Genomic DNA, 15,492 nt, shown 5'->3' with positions numbered 1-15,492 from the left:
CTTAAAAATTAGTTTCTGGGTTTTTTTTTAAAGATTTTATTTATTTATTCATGAGAGACACAGAGAGAGAGGCAGAGACATAGGCAGAGGGAGAATCAGGCTCCCTGCAGGGAGCCCGATGTGAGACTTGATCCCCAGACCTGGGATCACACCCTGAGCTGAAGGCAGACCCTCAACTGCTGAGCCACCTAGGTGTCCATTAAAAATCACTTTTTCTTACTCATTTCTCAAAAGTCACCTTTACAGTGAAGGGACCAATGAACTGCATTTGTTTTGTTAAGAGTGTTTCTTTAGGACATTTTGCTTTGTTAAACATTTGAAATACTTCTGTCTCTATAGAAGAAATATGTGTAACTCATTTACATAGCATCAGTTCATATATAAAATGTTTAGCAAGGCTTAATTTTTTATAATTTTGGTATATTATCTCTCTCTCTATAAAAGCTCCATCTCAAAAAAAACCAAAAAAACAAAAAACAAAAAAACCAAACTCCATCTCTTCTTCCTGTGCCCTAATGCATCATAAGGGTTGTGCACACCCTACTTTATTTTTTAGTTTTCCAAAAAGATTTACTTATTTATTTTAGAGGGAGAGAGAGCAGAAGCAAGGGGAGGGGCAGAGGGAAAAAGAGAGAATCCTCAGGCAGACTCCCCACTGAGTGCAGAGCCTGGACCGGGCTTGGACCCGAGGTCATGACCTGAGCAGAAACCAAGAGTTAGACACTCAACTGACTGTGCTCCCAGATGCCCCACACACCCTACTTTAGAGCCACTGCTGTAATAGTTGGGAAAAGGACAAATTGCTCTATCTGTTATGAAGCCAGGAAATTGCTCCTGACAAGGAACTATGTGGCAGAAACTTTTGGGTCCTGTCTTCTATTGATTACAGTATGTCACAGAAGATGATCCTCAACCTCCCCTCTCCAACCTGTATTTATCCCACCGGCTCCTGAAACGCCCCAACTCCAGTCAATGCTGAGGTTCCTTCCTTCTTACCTGTCTACAACTCTTAACCACTTCACTCTATATAAGTTCTCAAGATCTCAGTGCTTCTCACAAGTCATGAGATTCATGAGACTACATCAAAAATTCATGACTAATTAGAAGCAGAAGGAATACAATTGTGTGAGTCAAAGTTTCCTCAGCTATAAAGAGGCTTCAACTATATTTCCAAGATCTCTTCTAAGTATTTAAGAATCTTTCTAAAATTTCTGACTCTCCCTAAGCCAAGCTGCACCAACTCATATTTATTTTGAATGCTTTCACTCACTAGCTCCTCTATGCTCTCAATAGAAGTATTTTTTACTGCATTGTAAGTTAATTCATGTTATAATGATTTGTTGAAAATATTTATTGAAGAATGTAGGGAGCCTTCGATCTTTTTCCACTGAGTTCTTTCAACTCCTTCCTTTCATTCTCAGATTTGAAACAGAATTAATCTATGTGCTTCATGTGCTGCATGCCATTTCGATAAACCCAAACCCATTATTATTGACCTTGCTTACCATTTATATGACATTTGATATTTACAAATTGGCATTGCAATTATTTGAATGCACAGAGTTATAACAGTAGCTAACATAAATTTCTCCTTCGGTTTTGGCAGAAAAAGAGTTTTTTAAAAAAAGATTTTATTTATTTATTCATGAGAGACACAGAGAGAGGCAGAGACACAGGCAGAGGAAGAAGCAGGCTCCATGCAGGGAGCCCAACGTGGGACTCGATCCTGGGTCTCCAGGATCATGCCCTGGGCCGAAGACAGGTGCTAAACTGCTGAGCCATCCAGGGATCCCCTAGAAAAAGAGTTTAAGTTTAATATCAATAATAACATGATAATAACAACTGCCTTGACTTAGAATCATATTTTTGGGGTGGAGATGGATGTATTCATTACAGATACTATCAGTTGTGTTGACAGAAAAGGAAGTGTGTTTCTGGGAAACATAACCAAAAAATAACAAATATTTATTGGGAATCTGTTACCAGGCACCATGGCAAGTATATAACAGGTTGTTCATTCAGTAGGTGGGGACTTGGAGTATTCAGGCCAGTAGAGGCACCATTTATCCATGGTATGAGTTTCAGCACTGACCTGAGGACTCGAGCCTCCCTGGATAGACTTGAACCTCTCCAAGCAAAACTTTCAATCCAACCCCATAGATGGTTTTCCAAGGTGATGATAATTCAGGATTAGGTCAGGAGACCCCTGCTGCTTTGGCAGAATTCATGGAAATCAGAAGATAATTTAGCTCCTTGAAAGTGCATGGATGTGATCAGACTGTGCCACTTACTTCCTGTTTTAACACAGAAATCCATGCATCTAGGGAAACACTTCAATCCCTGTCAGACTGGGATGGTTGATAGTATACAATCAGCCATGTGCTGTGGCCGACAACTGCACACTTGTACCTGTGTACCTAGAGGTTCCTCACTCTTCTTATTGTAAATTTCATGTGGATATTTATATTTCCATCTACTCTGTAATTCTGCAATAACTTCACTTTCTTACTCTTTCAGAAGTCTATTGCACATCTTCTCCTCTATCTGCCCCCTACCAACACCCATTCTCACCCATTCTCATCAATTGATGGCTGATTAATAATTCATTGGAAAGGGACGCCTGGCTGGCTCAGTCAGTAGAGCATGTAACTCTTGATCTTGGGGTTGTGAATTCAAGCTTCACATTGGGTATAAAGATTACTTTAAAATAAAATCTTTAAAAAATAATTCAATGAAGAAAAATAGATGCAGATGTCAATAATCTCATTTTCTCATCTTCTCCCCATCCAACCCAACTGTCTGCCTTGTTCTGTACGTAACTCTCCTTTCTCTCTTGTTACAATGCAAAATGTGGCTTTGTTCCTAATGAGGGGTCTGATTCTACCTTTTCTTTCCAATTCAAGAACTTTCCTCTTACAATATTTTATTTCTTTGTTTCATACATTTTCTCTCTTTCTACTGGCTGCTCATCATTCAAACACTAATAACTATATAAACAAAGAGTTCTTTAGCCCTGCTCACCCCTTGAGCTGCACTTGTTTCACTCAGGGAGAAAAAATTAACTCTGCAAACTGTTATCTTCCCATCTCTCAACTTACCCATTTGGCCTTATTCCCCATAAATTCCTCATGAGTCTCTTGAGACAACTCTCACTATGATTGCCAGTGACTCCCTTGTTGCCAAATCCAATAGTTAATTTTCCCCTTATTTTATTCAATCTCTCAATAATATTTGACAAAGTTGTGCCTCCTGTTCTCTTGAAACATCTTTTTTGGCAGATTTTCTAGATAGTACAATCTTTTGGATTTCTCCCTACCTTGATGCTGCCCCTTCTCAGCTTCGCTGGCTTTTCTTCTGAGGGATTTGTAAGCATTGCCATACTTCAGGGTTTAGTGTTGGCCCGTCTTCTCCACACTCTCTTCCTATGGGATCATACCTTGACCTGAGGCATTTTAAAACTCTCATAGGCAGATGCCCCCAAATATTTATTTGCCTTGGTCTCCAACTAATAAAAAAAAAAAAAAAAAAAAAGAACTGCAATTGGACGTCTAACAAAAACCTCAGAACTTACAATTAAAAAGATATGTTTTCACTACAAAGCAGATCCTTTCAGTAAATAACAACATTATCTACCTAGTAGCTCCAGCTAAAAACCTACAAATAAATCATGGTCCCATTCTTTCGTTTACTATCATTTAATTCATAAACAAGTCAATTCTGTCCCCAAAACTAGCCTGACTCCAACTACTCACCATCTCTAGTACTTCAGCCCTCTTGGAAACCACCATTATCTGATGCCTGACTGATCTTAACAGCCTCTAATTCAGTTTTTTATTCCCACCCATGACCTCTTTATAGTCCAATCTCCACATAGCTCCCTGAATGATGTATCTATTTTTTAATGTTGATTAAAATGAAACTGAAGTCATATTTCCTCTGTTAAAAACCTTCAGTGGCTCCCATCGTAGTAAGAAAAAAATTCAGACTATCGCAAGAAGGTAAATCTCTATGATTTCTCTCTTCCTCTTTTCTTCTGCTTACCCCACCTGAGCCACACTTCCTTTCTTTTTGGACTTTGAACACATCATACTCATACCTATATCAGGGTTTTTGTGGTCCTTCCAAGTGGAATTCCCTATTCCCAAATTGGAGTGTGTTTCTGTTCTTTACACTATGTGGATCGCAGCTCAAACATTGCTGTTTGAGAGAGGAATTTTGGACCTCCCCAGCTGTCATTGTGATTTTAATTTACATTTCTCTGATGAGCAGTAGTGTTAAGCATTTCCTTTGTGTGTGTACTGGTCACCTGTATATTCATATATTTTTTCTAGTGAAGTATCTCTTTAGTTTTTTTCAATTTTTATGGGTTAATCATATTACTGAGTTGTAGAGCTTTATTTCCCCTTTAAGTTGTCTTGAAACAAATTTTTGTTAAATATATGTACTGCAAATATTTTTCTCAGTCTGTGGCATTTTCATTTTCTTATAGTAATTTTTGAAGAGGTGAAGTTTTTTATTTCGATGAGTTCCAATCAATCATTTTTAAAGGATAATTTTGGGGTTTTCCCAGCTTTATTGAGATACAAATGACAAATCATACATTATAATGAAATTAAGTTATAGTGTAAACTTAAGATCTACAATATGTTGATTTGATACATTTATAAATTGCAAAACGATTACCACCATAGCATTAGGTGATGCCTGAATCATATAAAAAAAGTAGTATTCCTTTTTGTGGTGAGGACATTTAAGATCTATTCTCTCAGAAACTTTCAAGTATATATAATATGGTACTATTAACTATAAATACTACACTGTATATGAGATCCCCAGGACTTATTCTTATAACTGGAAGTTTGTACTCTATGACCAATGTCTCCCCTTTCACACCCTCCAATCCCCAGTGGCCACAATTCCAAACTGTTTCTATTAGTTCAGTTTTTTCAGATTCCACATATAAGTGATAGCATACAGTAATTAGCTTTCTCTGACTTTTTAACCTAGCATAATGCCCTCAAGCCCCATCTATGTGGTTGCAAGTGTCAGGATTTCCTTCTTTCTCATAGCTGAATAAAATTCCATTACATGGATGGATAGATAGGTAGATGGATAGCCCACACTTTCTATGTTCCCACTGGTGGCATGTCACCGTAGTGATTAGAGACAACCTCCAGAAAATCTCTCATAGTACTTCATAGGTGAAACATGGCTGACCTGGAAGATAATTGTTTAGAGCATGTAGAGCTTATGTTCCATGGTTGGTTTCTGGGGTCACTGCCTGGGGAAATTCTGGTAATTGTCTCTTAGCCCTATCTCTTTCTATAGCATATAATTCATATGGTTTTTTTTTTTTGTAGCTTGCCAGAGAATTCTATAAACTTCTTGCCCTATGTCTTTGCAGAATTGGTGAATTCTATCTCTTTCCTGAGGGTCCATGGTTTAAGCTCTGCCATAAGGGAAGGAGATTGTAATAATAATAATAATAATAATAATAATAATAATAACACCCTCTTCTAATTGGAAAAAAGATAAAAATGATGTTATAGTCATTTTGCCTCAATATCAAGATCCTGGAATCTAAATCATACAAAACTTAGTATACTTTCCCCTCTTTCCTTGACTTCTCCTTCCATTCTTCCCAGAGAAGCTTGACTTTCATCTTACATCTCTATCCTGTGTAAGCACCAACCATGCCATAAGCCAAGAGGAGCAAATGAAACTGTTCAAATTTTTCTCATTGCTCTTTTTTCCTATTTCTTGGGCTCCATTATGCCACTTCCCCAGATGACAAGGCCAAAGTGACAGATAAAATGTAAAACCAAAATGGTCTAGTGATGCTCTAGTAAGAGATCAGTGGCCTCACAGAAGTCTCTCTGGCAACTCTTCACCCCCTCGTGTGCTGTAGAACAAGTTAGGCAAGACTCCCTTACAAAGGAGACTCCCTGGGCCCCTGCCACAGGCTTTGACCTGAAAGTAGGGGGCAAGAAACTGGTTTCTTGGGAAGTTAGAACACACAGACTTCCCTGTTATTAATGAGCAAAAGGCAACACAATTTAACACTTTCCCTTTTGATTTAGAGTCATCATTACATGGGCATCAGCATTTGCTGTACTGTAAGCTAGAGATGTCCTTGAGGCTGTTGTGGAACATAGCTTCCCTTGATCAACACTAATAGACCAGACAACTAAGCTTTCTTTGTTCTTACATTTTGTCTTAATCTCCTGGCTCATTCTTCATTGTCAGGAAGTTAGATAATGCATCTTGCTATTAGCCTGCTCTTCTTTAACAGCCATATTCTCTTCTAATTGCTTTGGGCAAATAACCCAAATGAAACCAGTTTTTAGACGTGAATATAAAATGAACTTGGGAAACATACATTTTTAGCTAATAGACTTTAGCACGTGGACTGTCATTCCACAGGCTTCTAAGCTTTTAACATTTATCTTCATGTTAAGCTGCATTTGGGAAGAGGTTATCTGAGGTCTGATCCCTAGATATTTTGCTAGATTGTTATTATTAGAATTTTATAAGCTTGATTTTACAACAGATTAGTCTCAATCAATACACACACACACACACACACAATCATGCTTTTTGTTTACAGTCTAGTTGCAAAAGACAGGATCCACTCTAGCTGGTCTAAACAGAATGGATTGCACTAGACTAATAGAAAGTTTATAAATATCATTGAAAGGGTAGGTGCATAGGTGCAGGCTGTAGGCTCAGCTTCCAGGAACAGCTCTCAGCACTTAGAACCATTCTGCTTGTGTCCCAAGTAGGAAAGGAAACTGCTACTGTCACTGCAAAACCACATTGTCTCCAGCATGAACCATGCCAGTTGAATGGATGCCCACATGCAATGTGTTTCCCTCGATATCAAGTCTCACACAATAGATAAGTCAAATCTGTCACATCCTGAGCCCTAGTTTCAAGGGATGCTGGGAATTGTAGTTCTATATTTGCAGGATCAGCACTGTAGGAGGTAATTCTAGAAAAGATTGGAAACATGTATTAAGAATCCAAATTATAGAATATCTCCTCACATTTAATAATCTTGCCATACAATTTTACTTAAACAAATTAAATTTATCCATCACAAAAGAACTATAAGAATATTCCAGGTGCCTGGGTGGCTCAGTTGGTTGGGCGTCTGCCTTCAGCTCAGGTCATGATCCCAGGGTCCTGGAATTGAGTCTTGCACTAGGCTCCCTACTCAACAGGAAGTCTGCTTCTCCCTCTCCCTCTTCCCCTCTGCTCCCACTTGTGGCTCTCCCTGTCTTTCAAATAAATAATTAAAAAAATCACTAAAAAAAAAAATAACAACAACAACATTCTAACAATGTGCTAGTGGTTATGACTGATGAAATTTTGACTTTTTATGTGTGTCTGTATGAGTGTATATACATATGTGTGTATATGTGTATACCTGTGCATATATATATATATATATATGTTGGGGGGCACTATGGTAGGGAGCAGTCATGTTGCACCAAATATGGCTGACTATGCCACTCTTTGGGCAGGGACTAATTGTAGGATTTACGATGGTGAGGGGTGGATGGACATTATAAAGCTATGTGCTGACTATACAAAGACAAGTAATTTGGTCCATGTCATCTAGTGAAAGGGAGATACTCATGAATAAATTGTTATAAGACAACAGGGTAAGTTTTATGCAGGAAAAATACAGCTCAAATTTTTCATCGAAATATCCCTGAACTGAAGATCAGGAAAGAATGGGGCTATAGCTTACAGTGGTTCTCTGTAAAAAATGAATTTATTTGCTACCCATGGGAATCTTGTTGTCTATCTTATATTGGTAATTAAATATATATATATATATATATATATATATATATATATATATATACATATAACATATATATTTGTGTGTGTGTGTGTTTTAAGTAACTTGCCATCATGAAAAATAAATTTTTTTCTTTTTGGCTCATGGACAATAATATTGGTACACCAAATCTATCCTCATTAGAAAATAAGACTAAATTGAAGTGGGCTGACGCTGGATGAGGAAATTTTTTTCTCTGTCTTGATGTCAGAATATTTCTTAAAAACCTAGACCAACTAAGGTATATATGCCTATTAACGGCAACTTTTTTCAGGATTTTTATGAGCATTCTCATTTTGTGAGTTATCCTTTATTCTTACAATTAACAATGAACTCATTCACTTTATTCAGGTCTCCCCTCTTGTTGCAATTTTTTCTCAGGAAGAAACAGCAGGGAAGCTGGAGTCTGCCAACTCTGAGTAGCACCTTCTTCAGCTAAGGCAGCACCCCATGGCAGCTCCATAGCAAGGGGGGTGCGGGAGGGCTGCAGGGGGTCCACACTTGTGGGGGGGGAGTATGTATATTATCACCGAAATGCTCTACAATTGTTGGAATATGTGATGTTAATAAACAAACCAATTTTACAGGCTTTGCAATGATTTTTCAATTCTCTACAGACAATGCATCCCTGTACTGCTTGTCTCCAAGACAGATGGCACCTGCTGACCAATTTAAGTAGTCACCACTCTATTGTGTGAGCAAATCTTCAAGTTATTTCCCATTACTCTGTCCTGTGACTACAAGGTGATTATTCCATGTACTTTTTTCCTTTATCAAATTTATCATTTTGACCACCTCATTGAACATGCACAAACACTTCATAAATTTCATCTTTATAAACACAGGGAACAAAGAAACCAATACACGGGCCAGCTCATTACATCTAAGCACACATTCAAATGTAACACAAACAACCGGGTTGAATTTGTTTTCCAACCAATTGTTTACATAGGTCTGTGGAGAATAACAAAATCAGTCGTCTGGTAGTGAGGGAGTATCTCATTCACCTTGTTGCCACTTTTTAAGTCTGAACCAGGACCAGCTCCATGGTTCCAACATCTTTTCCTCTTTTTTATCACCTACTCTGCAAAGTGTATCTGGAACTAATTTCAAAAGAAGTCTCAAGTAATTTCTAATGTGCTGGTTCCATTGTGTTTTCCATGTTGTTCCTGCCCAGGACTTGCTCCATTTTCATTGCAAACAATCCTGTAATTGTTGTTAAATTTTTACACTGTGTTTTTGAAAGTATTTCTAAAATAGTGATAGTTTTGGGCAACAATGGCTCAGGATGTTTGAGAATGTGGAAGAGCCCAGGTGGGACAAACAATAACACTGGATTTTCTAATAACCCCAAATTCCCAGATAAAAGTCATTTACTTCTTGGGAGTTTTTTCTTCCTTTTCCTATTCACTGTATCAGTTAGTTTTTGCTTCATGGCAAATCATCTCCAAATGTAGAGGTTTAAAACCATGATCACTCATTTACCTCATAATTCTGTGGATCAGTAATCTGGAGCTGGGCTCAGCTGGGCAGGTTTTCTGGTGTAGGTTGGGCTGATCTCTTCTGAGGCTCATTCATGCATCCAGTGAGCTGACAAGCTGCTCTGGAGCTGGCTGACTGGCAGCTGGGGTGCCTCTGTTCCTCTCATGGCCTCTCATTCTCCAGCAGGCTAGGCTGGACATCTCACATCCTGGCAGTGTTCTAAGAGCAGCAATCCCAAGCACAGTGCTTTTCAAATCTCTGCAAGCAATACATTTTACAGATATTAGGGTCCTCCCAGACTCAAGGGCTGGAAACAGCCCCAACTTCTTCATGGGAAGAGCTGTAATGCTACCTTGCAAGGATGTGGATACAGGAAGTGGAAGCATTGATATTCATCTTTACAGACTACCATATTCACATCTAAATATAGCTGACACACAATTTGGTGTAGGCCAACATAGAAAAAGTGGAATTCTGTTAATATGTACTTGAATACAAGTGGTTCAAAAATGGTTGAGATTAAGGGGCACGCAAGTGGCCCAGTCTGTGGAGTGTCTGACTCTTGATTTCGGCTCAGGTCATGATCTCAGAGTTGTGTGGTTGAGCCCTGCATTAAGCTCCACACTGGGCATGGAGCTTGCTTAAGATTCTCCCTCTGCCCCTCCCTGCTGCTTACTCATGTGCATGTGCACTCTAAGAAAAAAAAAGATTTTAATAATTAAAAGAATAATGTTTAAGAGATTAAAATAAAAGTTTCCCAAGTCTTCAAGTAAAATTGGCACTGAAAAGGAGGCATTCTATGGGATCTGTTGGTTGTTGTCAATCACGTGGCCCACCATAGTGTATCCCTGGGAGCAAATGAACTGTACTTGAGAAATGAGTTGTCAGAGATGAGTAACAAATCTGTGATCACATGAACAACAATTGTCCCCGGAAAGAGGGTGTTGGGAAAGAAGGGAGGAGTCAAATAGTGTGACAGAAGAGGTAACAGAGAAAAGCTCCCCAAAATAGAGAAATGAACAAATACAGGAGAGAAAATTATGGCATAATCTCTTTAACCCTGAAGTACAGGACCACTCACTTAGTATGACACACACAATACAATGGATCTCTGTGACCTGCCACTTTGCAAAACTTGAGACTGGGATTTCAGATACCTCCCCAAAATTACTTTTAGAGAGTTAATTGAAATAGAACAGAAATAGACCAACCAGATGCTGCATCTCCTATCAGCTTTCTAAAGGATTATTACTTATCGGTCACATTGCTTGGAGATAAGTAATATGAAGCATAAATAAATACAATGGGGAGGAAAGTTGGAATTCTGTCCAGACGTGCTGAAGCTGGAAGGTTCCCCAGAGAGCTTCCTAGAGGAGAGTTTGAGCCAGGCCTAGAAGTGGGATGGATCAATAAGAATGTTCTCTCAGTCTGGGAGCCTAACTGAACTGACTCAATCTGTGAACCTTACCATGCACAACGGGTAATTCATCCGTGGCCCACAGTGACTTTTGGAGATAAGGAAAGGCAGCCAGAAAAATCAGTCCCACCAACTAGTGGGTCAGGGGACCCTCATGAAGGATCCATGTGACCTTCTGTCTTTCACATTGGGCTTGTGTCCAGTACTTGCTGCTGCTGGTGGTGGCACATACACGCATCCCTGAAGGCTGGGTGCTGTCCACTGCTTTCCCACTAACAAGCAACTAAACACATCTAGAAAACTCCAAAGAAGGTTCAAACAGCCCTTTTACCTGGTAAATGGACCCCAAACTACCATTTGTTGTTGGCATCCTTGGATATAGCTATTAGCCCAGCCCTGAAGGCAAGCCTGGAGCTCCCTCCCCAGACCCTGAGGGCTCCTTCACACTCCCCAGTCTTCATTACACCTCACTTCCTCTTCCTTCTGGGGCCCACGACCTGGTAACTCCCTCCCTGCTGGGGTTCTCCCGGAGCATCCTTCCCGCCAGAAGCCTTCAGTTTCTCACCAAAAGAATGAGGTGTGAGTCAGAGCTCCTCTCCCCCTATTGCTCAGAAGCGTGACGGGGACGTGTCCAAGAGCGAGGTTGGGGAGGACAAGGAGCTCCAGGCTGCCTCTGGCTCTCCACCACCTCCCTCCTCTTGTATTTTTGCCCTCCTTTGGGCAGCCATGATGTGAGTTAATAGAAAACACATACACTGGCCTCTGCGCTACTACACTCTCCTGACACGGGGCGCCTGAAACCCCTGTACGTTCCTAGGTGGTAAGAGCACTGGAGCATCTCTAGCTCCACTGAGGAGACTCTGCGGGAGCTCCTGGACGGCTCCTGGGTGGGGGCTGCTCACCTGAGAGGACAAGCCATGATCAGAAGCTGGAATCTCAACCCCACGCCACCCCACACTTATCCAGAGACAGGGAGGGGCTGACAACGGAGGTCATGATCCATCACGCCTGATGGAGAATCTTCCATAAGATCCCAGTGGCACAGGGTTTGGAGAGCTTCCCGGGGGTGGACACTTCCACGTGCAAGACATGGGGACAGATTTCCCGAGCTCAGGACCCTCCCAACCTCGTCTTATGCATCTCTTCATCTGGCTGTTCATCTCATCCTTCATCATATCCTTTAATAAACTGGCAAACATAAGGAAGTGTTTGCCTGAGTTCTGTGAGCTGCTCTAGCAAATTAATCAAACCTGAGGAGGGGTCAGGGAACCTCAGATTTATAGTCAGTCAGAAGCACAAGTGACAATCTGGACTTGCACTTGGGTTTCCCCTGACACACCTGGTTATTTAACAGAAAGTCAAAGGCCTCTTGCTGTGAGGGAATTATAATATTATAATCTACTTTGTTGACTTGTGTGTGAGGAGCAAATGGGTTAAAACCTGCACAAGCAGTCGGCCCAGTGCCTGGCATATCCTTGGTGCCCAGTGATGCCAGCTGTACTCATTTTTAGTTCTCTGCTCGGCACTCTTGGTATTCAAGCATAGACAGCAGCGTCTGTGGGTGATATACATACACCAGCAAGTCTGTCACCTTCAATGGCACAGTGTCATGAGGTCTAGGATGGTTCCAAACTGCATAGTGCTTGGTGAAATTGCTGGAAGTGACTTTTTCCTTTTGGTGTGTTCCAATCTATCATAATTACACCAAAGCAATACCACCTTGTATCTCACCAAGTTTTGAATAAATCTTGAAAGGAAATTGCTCTTTTCGCTTGTACCCATAATTCATACCATCTTTAGACCCTGGGCATGGGTTGATGGAATGATGCAATGATATTTGCTAGGAAAGAGAGACCTGAACTATTGGATGACCTTACCTGGGTGTTCCTGGCTACAGATTACTTACAGCATTAAACCCAGAGTCTCTGAGACAGGGCTCCCTGCAGAATATCACACATACTCCATACCTCTCTGGGCTGTAACTTGAAAGTATGTGGGGGAGCCCAGTAAAACCTCACTTGGAGAGCTCATCTATTATTCTGTCCAGAGACCAGGTGTCCAAAATGGAAAGGACACTGGGTGCCTCATGGCCTGGGAAGTCACAAAGGTGTCTGTGCTTCTTAACTGACTGTATCTTTGAAATAATTGGCAAATCTTGGTACTGGATAGGGATTCACAGAAGTCTGAATTGACAGTCTGATCCTGTCTGTTAATTCTATGTTTCATGTGAGCACAGCAGAAAAAATTCTTGCCCCTTATGGAGCTTCCTTTCATCCTGGGGAATCCTTCTTTCTTTTGATAACTTAGGCTTTGCTGCTGAGTCAAGCTCAGCACGTGACAGCATTCAGGTAAAAGCAGGACTGACGCTAGACTGCCAAGGTTAGATCCTGGTCCTGCTGCTTACAAGCTGGGTGACTTCAGGCAACCTACTCTACCTGTCTGAAACTCACTTTCCCTATCTATAAAAAGGGGATCATTTTGGTACCTACCTCATGGGGTTGTTGTAAGCTGAGTTAACCCATCTGAACGTGGGATGTGCTTAGAATAGAGATGGCATGTGGTGTAGCTCTGTCAGTGTTAGCCAGTAATACTCCTTGAAGATTTCTTTTTTAGGCATCTTAGAAGTCCTTGGGGCAAAATAACTGGCTAGCCACCTAGCAGTTCATCAGATGTGTCTGGATACCATTCATAGACACAATTTAGGCTTGCATTGACGCCTTATACTTACATAAGTCACTGGCACCTTCGTGTATGTACATATCATACACTGAATTCATCTGGAACTGAAATCACTTATTGAAGCTTAATTTTTAAGACAGCATCCATCTGAGGTTTTTTTTTTTTTTAAGATTTTATTTATTCATGAGACACACACACCACACACACACACACACACACACACACACACACAGAGAGGCAGAGACACAGGCAGAGGGAGAAGCAGGCTCCATACAGGGAGCCCGACGTGGGACTCGATCTCCGGTCTCCAGGATCAGGCCCTGGACTGAAGGCAGCACTAAACCGCTGAACCACCTGGGCTGCCTCCCCATCCCACCCCCCGATTTGAGGTTTTATTTATTGTGATTCCTCCTAAACCTAACTATTCAAACTTTATTTCTAGGAGAACTCGCAAAGCAAGTATGTTTGGATTAGGAATGATTATACAACCCATTCACATATAATTTTTAAAAAAATATTACTTAATTTGCTGTAAACTGAATCTTCCCTGCAGATAAAATGTTAGCAGAAAATCGTATTGTATATTATTAATCTACCAGAGTTCCTATTCCCTACCTACCTCGAGCAGATTTATTTGAATGTGGCCTCAGGTGCTGGTGTTTGAAATGCAAATAAGCTCCATTAAAACTCAGCAGCTGGAGCTATAGTGCTTCGCTTACACCCACACCACAGGTCGAATAAGAATTGATTCGTCAGTGTGTATATTTTGGATAAATTACAGGATTGCTTAGTATTTCTGGCATCTGTACTGTATCTCTTCCCTACTTTTTGAATTTTTAAAAATTTTTTTTTAATTTTTATTTATTTATGATAGTCACAGAGAGAGAGGCAGAGACATAGGCAGAGGGAGAAGCAGGCTCCAGGAGCCCGACGTGGGATTTGATCCCCGGTCTCCAGGATCGCACCCTTGGCCTAAGGCAGGCGCTAAACCACTGCGCCACCCAGGGATCCCTCTTCCCTACTTTTTGAATGAGATAATTCCCACACAGAGCCCGTTACTGCCTTGCTTTTGTATTTTATTTTATTATTTTTAATTATTATTTATTTTGAGAGAGAGTGTACAAGCACACGTAGGAGTGTGGGGTGAGGGGTGCTGGGGAAGGGCAGAGGAAAAGGGAACGAGAGAACCTTAAGCAAGCTCCCTACTGAGTGCAGAGCTGTAAGTGAGGCTCCATCTCAAGACCCTGAGATCATGACCTGACTTGAAATCAAGAGTTGGACACTTAACCAACTGAGCCACCCAGGCACCCCCATTGTTTCGTGCATTTTAAAAATTATTTAATTTTAATGGAGAGAGCTCTCCTTCTATAATTGCAATCTCTCTCAGCACTTAACACATGGTCTGGCACATTGATGGATGCTCTTCTAATATTTGTTAATAAATACATAAATGAATGACATGCTACTTTCTGGAAGGTCAAAGAATTTGGCCAAGTTGTGCCTATCGTACTCTTTGTAAAATTACTTTTTATTGTTCTGCAAAGAGATTCTTGTATATTTTCTTACTTGTTGAATTCTGTTTAAAAGTAGTTTACAAAGTTATTGGGCAACATTGGTCCAACAATCCCATTTTACAGGTAGGAACACTCATGCGTAGATTGCATTAACTACTTGTCCCACGTTACTGATCCAGCAACTGGAAAGCTCAAGTCTATGTTCTTTCAGTGTTAGGATGCAAGACAAATTATAGGCAATACTACTTAATTGGTAAACATCTTACAGCTAGAAACAAATGGAAGAGAACCTGAAGCAATTTAAAAACTGTCAGGGAAATCACTGATTAGAAAATATAGTCACACACTGTTCTTTTTCTTTTTTTTAAGATTTTATTTATGTATTCATAAGACACAGAGAGAGAGAGGCAGAGACACAGGCAGAGGGAGAAGCAGGCTCCATCACGGAGCCTGATGTGGGACTCGATCCCAGATCTCCAGGATCACACCCTGGGCCAGAGGCAGCAGTAAACCACTAAGCCACCAGGGCTGCCCTCACACACTGTTCTGAT

The sequence above is a fragment of the Nyctereutes procyonoides genome, unplaced genomic scaffold (genome assembly GCF_905146905.1).
Source record: "Nyctereutes procyonoides isolate TBG_1078 unplaced genomic scaffold, NYPRO_anot_genome, whole genome shotgun sequence".
Classification (NCBI taxonomy): Eukaryota; Metazoa; Chordata; class Mammalia; order Carnivora; family Canidae; genus Nyctereutes; species Nyctereutes procyonoides.
Note: the sequence above shows the minus strand (reverse complement) of the source record.